Here is a 7,827-nt window from a genome sequence, read left to right on the forward strand (position 1 = left end):
TTACGTGCAGTTAATAGTAACAAGAGCACTCATAGAGCGCAAACCTCCGGCAAAACAACACCAACGTTCTCTCAACGATTAGCCAAAGAAGATTTTTTAAATGAGAATATCTGAAATATACTCAGTTGCTCTGACAAACGGGAATGCTAAAAATGAACCTGACCGCACTCAAAAATTAAGTAAAAGCCAGAAAAATAATCCAGAATTCTTGTCCGGTACTTGATCGATCACAATGGTACCTGTAGAAAATTTAGTAACAGTAATAAATAGTTTATCCTTATCTAATACAAGCCAAAGCTGACAAATTCACCATTCAAAATAGTTACAGCCTAAAAGGAGATAATTGAGAATGGCTTGAAAGTTAACGTAAGATATAGATTCCAAAGGAAGGAAAATTCCGAATCTGATGATCTTTTCTCCTCCCGGTACAAGGCCTGAAAGTCTTTTTGTGGTTAAAAGATTTGGGGATTGAAAGTCTTATTGCCGGCTTGCCGAATAGTAGCATCCTATAGCCTGAAAAATTTCTATGGATGATTATTCTAACCCAATATGTATGAGTTTCTTTAAGATGGCGTGCTGGCAGCATCGTCAGCACACCGGGAAAAATGCTTAACGGCTTTTGTTGTTCAAAATCTGCCAATGTCAACTTTACCATTCATCATTTCAGGGTCAATACAATAAACTCCATTTGAACACTGAGATCACGCAGAAATTGCTGATCTTGTGCCAAAATTTAATATTTGCTTGAAGTATTTATGAAACATTTTATGCATCCTTTATTATATTATTTCAAAATTATGAGGCAAATGGCAATAATTATACATGATACATTTACAAAGCTTACTGACAGATGTTTCATTGTTGCAACTCTACAACTGCAGAGAGAAAATATGACAGGAAACTAAATTGCAGGTAGTGTTTATTATTCGAATATACAGAATGGATGACATAGAAATAAGGAGATATGATTGTGGCCAACAAAGTTTGAAACGCATCTTTGATTGATGCCTTTCCACTTAGCTGGGAGGCTTTTTCGGAAATCTAGCCTAAATTATGTGCGTGTATATATATATATATATATATATATATATACATATATATATATATATAAAGTTGCAACCTCCCACCATTAAGTTGACGTGTTCCATTGTTAATTTCACTTAAGCTTTGAAGATTAGCTGTCGCTCAGACCGTGGAAAAGAACGCTTCTCTTTCGAAATGAAGATTACATTTTAGGATATTTTAGGATCGTCTGATCGCCTCACAGACTGTTTGCCATCTTTGAGGCCTAATATTATTATTGAATCAAAAGGATTACTTCTTGTATAAATATTCCTTTTAGACTGTGAGATCTATTTTAGACTGTGAAATATATTTGCAGTCTACATAACAGAATCTCATTGCCTTGTTTGATATTATTGTGTTTACTGAAAGGAACGACACCTGTTACTGAATTAAATAATAGTAATATTGGGTAAAAATCTTCAAGTATATTTTTTTATACTTTGTCTCAGGTGTCTGTATGGTTTCGATCATATTTTACGTAGCAAAGATACACTGAATCAGAGAATTTAATATCAAAGCCGTTCTTATTTCTTGATTGTAGGTCAGCCATCGTAAAATTCACCAATGATCAATGATTAAACACGTTCCAGCCCTAAGCAAAGCATCTTCTACTCTTGTATACCTAGGACTATACTGTGCAATATTTACTCTCCCTTACTTTCTCCCTCTTCTCTCTCTCTCTCTCTCTCTCTCTCTCTCTCTCTCTCTAATTTTACTAATGTAAGAGATGAAATATATGGGGATTAATCCATTTTCTTCAGATTGTAATTTCTGAACTGTCATAGATATTGTGATACTAGTCAGTTATCTAATACATATTCACTATATGTTAATTTGTTTTCAGAGGGATAGTTAATTTCTTTTTTATATAGTTCGCTGGGGTTAAATCCCAAGTTTTCACTGTTGAACAGACGTATTAATAAATACATTTCACTGTAAATATTACATATCATTTTTTGGCATTACTTAATATCCGATGTTTCAAAACCCGAAAGTGCTTTTAATAATTACATGCCACATCGCAAATGGAAAATTCCAGGTGATGGAAAAATGATGAATTTGAAGTATTTTGCATGTCAAGTAACAAAAGGATTATATCATTTAAGGAGAAATGCGCAAATTGATATCTTTAGAGTCTGTAAGTATTTTTGGAGAAAGAGAATATCGAAGAAGTTCTTGACATCGAAAATGATGTTCCAGCTATTCATTCTATGATATACTTTTGAATCAAGGCAATTCCGATGATATTCGATTGCAGATACTGTGGTGAAAGGTGTTCAAAGATAAAATAGTGAAAATTTATTTTGTGCTTATTAAAATAATAGAGAAGAGAACGGTAGTACCAAAAGATGTCAGATCAGTGCATGGAATCAAAGAGTAACTCATATAAAAGATCCTCATGTTAATGAGGCAAATGACAATGCAATGACACTAGTGTCATTGTTAAATTATAGATATAATACTGACATTTTAAGTTTTCCTTCCGTTTACTTGTAATCAAATTCCATATTTTGTTTTTATACAAAACACTTCATGTATTGCAATCTCTTAATCGAAGTACACATCCGCATGCCGATACGGATAACTTACCGAACTTCACAGTTCACGGAGATATCATCGATGACTTCCTTCAGGTTTCTCGAGCATGACGTAGTTGTAATGTCTGGGGTTGCAAATTTCTTCACGTGCGTAAGCACTGATCATTATATATATTTTTTTTTATGGTAGGCAAAACTTATTTCGTACGTAACAGCTGAACGTCACCTCCATGTACGAGTGTAACATAACTAGCGTTACCACGTGTATTCTGGTTTGAAAATAAATTATGACTTTCTCACTTCTCATTTTATTTAATTGTAATCGTGTTGAATGTTTTATTTTTATAGCTTTCATAAAACCTAATGCTCAATATGTATCGCGAAGGTGTACTGTAGCCTTTTACTCGTAGATGGAGACAGATATCTTACTATTCTTATGGTATTATATATAACACATAATTAAGAATTTATAAAACTACGTTCAGGATATATCTGTCTGATATTCTATGAAATATAAATGAATATTGTGGTTAGCACTGGATTCCGTCACCAAGATGTGCCATTTTATAGGTATAAATGTAAAAAATACTCTGCAATTCGAAAAGATTCGAAATCCATGACAGTCGTCGTTCCAAACATATTCGATAAGGAATTATTAAGCACATGCCATATAATATAATACTACATCTGTTTTAAAAGAAATTGTTACTTCAGATAAACCTAGCGACCGATAATACAAAAGAGTATATATATATATATATATATATATATATATATATATATATATATATGCGAGTAAAAATAAATACAAAAAAGGGGTTTTGTATGATCGTGTATAGAGGAATATATTATTTTATTTAAAAGAGTTCCAACTCTGTCTGTTTTTTATGTTTTATTTATATTCTTGTAAAATTAATGTGGGATATAGAATATAGAATATATAATATATAATATAAAAATGGATGGTACAATGAAATGAAGTATTGAATGTCTTATTAAATATATGGAATATGTCATACCGGCCATCATGAAATACCACAAGGTATAGAAAATACGTATTCGCCTTTATATATCTAATCCTTTATATTGAACACTCAATATTTCATCTATTCAATAAGACATATTCCATATATTCAATAAGACATTCAATACTTCATTTCATTGTACCATCCATTTTTATATTATATATTATATATTCCATATTCTATATCCCACATTAATTTTACAAGAATATAAATAAAACATAAAAACAGACAGAGTTGGAACTCTTTTCAATAATATATATATATATATATATATATATATATATACTCTTTTCTTGTTTCACTCATTTGACTGCGGCCATGCAAGAGCACCGCCTTTAGTCGAACAAATCGACCCCAGGACCTATTCTTTATAAACCTAGTACTTATTCTACTGGTTTCTTTTGCCAAACCGCTAAGTTGCGTAGGCGTAAACACACCAACATCGGTTGTGATGCGATGGTGGAGGCACAAACAGAGATACCCAAACATACACACACATACACACACGCACTCCGCACACACATACATATATATACGACGGTTTTCTTCCAGTTTCCGTCTACCAAATCCACTCACAAGTCTTTGGTCGGCCCGAGGCTATTAGTAGAAGACGTTTACCCAATGTGCCACGCAGTGGGACTGAACCCGGAACCATGTGATTGGTACGCAAGCTACTTACCACACAGCCACTCCTGCGCTTTGTTTAGACTTTACCACTTTACCAACCTTCGTTAGAAATTCTCTCTAAACCTATTGCGTAAATCAGCTTCGATTACCAGAAGAAATCATGTCACATCACTTTCAACGCTGGACGTAGAATGACATATTTACTAACTACATTTTTTGTCTTTCTTCTTAAACAAGCCTAGATTTCGTATACGTAAACTTGATAGTAGTTTATTAAAGAATTAGGATGGATATTACTTCTGTAAGTATATTCTTGAAATAATAGAGCGGGGAATTCATTTTATGCCTTACTATAAAAGTCTGAAAATTAGAAAATTAGATTCTCTGGTAGCAATTGATAAATATCTTATAGAAAGAGTACTACATTAAAAGTAGAGCAATAAAGATTCGTGGTTTCCATTCGTTTCTATGAATATATTTCACTGAAATAACATTCATCGATGAATATAATTCTTACTTTTCGCTTCTACAAAGTGTTTAAGTATTTTATTTGCAGATGTGTATGCCGAATTATTAAGAAGACAAAATAGCTCTATTAAATTTCGAAAAAAATTCAACCGAATTTACTACGATATCTAATGCCTAGAATTGATATTGATAATCTGACTAGAATTTATTATATTCTAATCACAGTAGTAATGACGCAAATTCACTTTTTATTACTTCTTGTAATAAGATAACTTTTTATAGCGTTGGAGTAGCATAGACTTCATTTAAAGAGAAAATTTGAATACGAATCCATTTTGTTTGCTTTAACTTATCAATTTTTCCATTTCCACGTTTTGTGTGTATTAGTCCCTTTGCACGTGTGCATATGAATGTGTGTGTGTTTGTGTGTGTTTGTGTGTGTGTGTGCGTGTGACTACGTGCGCGCGCGCAAGCGTGTGTGTATACGTGTGTGTGTGTGTCTGTGTGTCTGTGTGTCAGTGTGTGCATGTGTCCGTAATTTTAAATACAGTTATAATCTTTATATTAATTTATTACATACGTCTGAAAAGTGACGAGTGGACACACTTGATATCACGTCGGCCAAAATGCATAATAGCATTTCTTCAGGATATAAGTTCTCGTTTCCTCTGAGGTCGACTTTGCCTTTCATCATTTCTTGCCCGATAAAATAAATAACGATCGAACACAGCGGAAAATGCATTTGAATCGCTCCCAAATGTTAAGGCCTTGTGCTTATAAAAGACTAATTGTGAACGAGAGAAAGGTTGTGTGCATAAAATTCAGTTTTGAGTCTCCGTAGCAACTAGGTAGAAGAATACATTCGCACATCAGCAGTCACTACCTTTCTCTGTATCTCTGTCTGTCTCTCTGTCTCTCCCATGGGCATTTGGATGGCTAAACGCAATGGATCATCAGAAGAACACACACACACACACACACACACACAGCACACAGCTTGTTAATTAATAATAGTTGTATTATATATTCCAAGTGCATTTGGATGGCTAAATGCAATAGATCATCAGAAGAATACACACACACTATCTCTCTCTCTCTCTCTCTCACACACACATAAACACACACACACACAAACACACGCACACTCTCTCTATTTCTCTCACAAACACATACACACACACACACACACACAAACAGAGCTTGTTAATTAATGTATGTATTATATATTCGAAATGCATTTCGATGGCTAAACGCAATGGATCATCAGATGAAAGCACACACACACACACATGCATACACACACACACACACAAGCTTACATGTACCCGCACAGAGACAAGAACACGCATAAAACATAATTTGTTTATTAATACTTTTATTATATGTCATTTACATTTAGTTATTTTTGTCACCAGAAATTCATGATCCATTTTGCACGATACAAAACACTCGTAATTTCCAACGTATAATATATGGTCAGGCGGCGAGCTGGCAGAATCGTTATCGCACCAGGCAAAATGCTTAGCGATATTGCGTCTTGTCTTTACGTCTTGAGTTCAAATTGTGTCGAGGTTTGTCATCACATTGGGGTCGATAAAAGAAGTATCAATCAAGCACTGGACTCGATGCAAACGACTGAGCCGCTTTCGCGATACCAATATTATTAAGCTTGGAAACATAAAAGTGGTCAATTTTGCGAGACTTGCATCTCAAAGCAGAATACGAAATTTTGCTTCGAAGTTCCATTTTTTCTGTTCACTATTTTCATCATTTCATACTAGTCGCTTCATCGGGTTGGAATTGGATTTCGATTATCTATGTTCTACATTTCAAATTAATGTTATTACTGAGAAGTTGCCTGCTTTGATAAAAAGCCACTTATATCCTAGCGAGTTGCCTATTGAACGTTTAAATATAGCGAAGAATATACGTATATACTTAGAGGCGCTGCAAATAGACTGCAAATATCTTCCATCAGGATGTGATGGCAATCAGCGTTGTGTTAATAGCTTTAATTTATTATGTAAACATAGATAACTGTAGATTGAAACAGCGCCCTGTTACATACAACAGACGGCCACAGTATATAAACCATATGATATTTCGTTATAGATTAAGGAAATAAGAAACATTTTCATTAGTACGATGGAATAACCACAGCAGGATACGGTTCTCTACCATCCTACTGGAACTATTTTGTGATATATGCTTTTAAGAAGGTGTTGGTACAGAATATGAGGTGAAGACATATTTCTAAGTCATGTAAACATATATTTAGTTCAGCCCACGCTGATTTACCCGATGCTTTACGAATTCCTTCGAAGATATGAATATAGGTGATATGATAGATCTGTGAGTGGATGTTCGTGATAAGCAACAACAAAGAAGGATGGATCCAATGAATGCGCTGAAATGCTAAATTTGCCATCTAGAAATAACAATCAAATCTCCGAAAAAGAAAACAGCCTAGCGTTAGAAAATAAAGGATACTTTCAATATGTATCTCGATGTATACTATACAGCTAAAAGAAAGAATTGCGTCATTACAATGTCTTCACTTTTTTTTTCTCTCTCATAGGCCTAATCTATTTGGGTCGAAATGAGGTCAATATGCTTGTAAGCCAAAGCAGAAAATCGAAAGAACAAGGCCTTAACCTTTATCATATTCCTCCCCATCTACCATCTTTCACCTTCTCTCTCATCATGTGTGTGTACTTGTCACAGTCATTGCGAAATTCAAATTAGTTCATAGAATGTTAGAAATGGTGGCATCTTAAAAATATAAAACATGGAAATTTGTACTTGGCTTTTCCTTTTTCATCTTTATCATTTAAAAAAAAAAATATCTTTTTTATTTCACGGCTTCAAGACATTTCATGAGATATAAAGGTAGTAAAAAAAAAAAAAAAATTCTGCAGACTTAAAGAAGAGTGACAATTCAATTACATTATGTGAAATAACATTATTGGTTTCATCACTGTTTTTCTTTTCCTATTTCTTTTCATTTATTAACAACTTCTTTAAAAATCGGGTTTTGGATTTTATCGGATTTTTTTCCTTTTCCTGATTGACTATATAATTTAAGCTAATTCGATATTCCGTCA

At 33.6% G+C, this 7,827-nt stretch overlaps 1 long non-coding RNA gene across 1 annotated transcript in view; it reads left to right on the plus strand.

The window, feature by feature from the left end:
• Nucleotides 1–837: 837 nt before the first annotated feature.
• The window catches only part of LOC128247098 (uncharacterized), a 100,050-nt gene continuing 93,060 nt past the window's right edge, over nucleotides 838–7,827 (plus strand). Inside the window, exon 1 of the long non-coding RNA XR_008263519.2 lies at nucleotides 838–912. This is a non-coding gene — a long non-coding RNA (uncharacterized LOC128247098). The remainder of the gene's footprint in view (nucleotides 913–7,827) is intronic.

The sequence above is a fragment of the Octopus bimaculoides genome, chromosome 2 (genome assembly GCF_046866305.1).
Source record: "Octopus bimaculoides isolate indiv1 chromosome 2, ASM4686630v1, whole genome shotgun sequence".
Taxonomy (NCBI): Eukaryota; Metazoa; Mollusca; class Cephalopoda; order Octopoda; family Octopodidae; genus Octopus; species Octopus bimaculoides.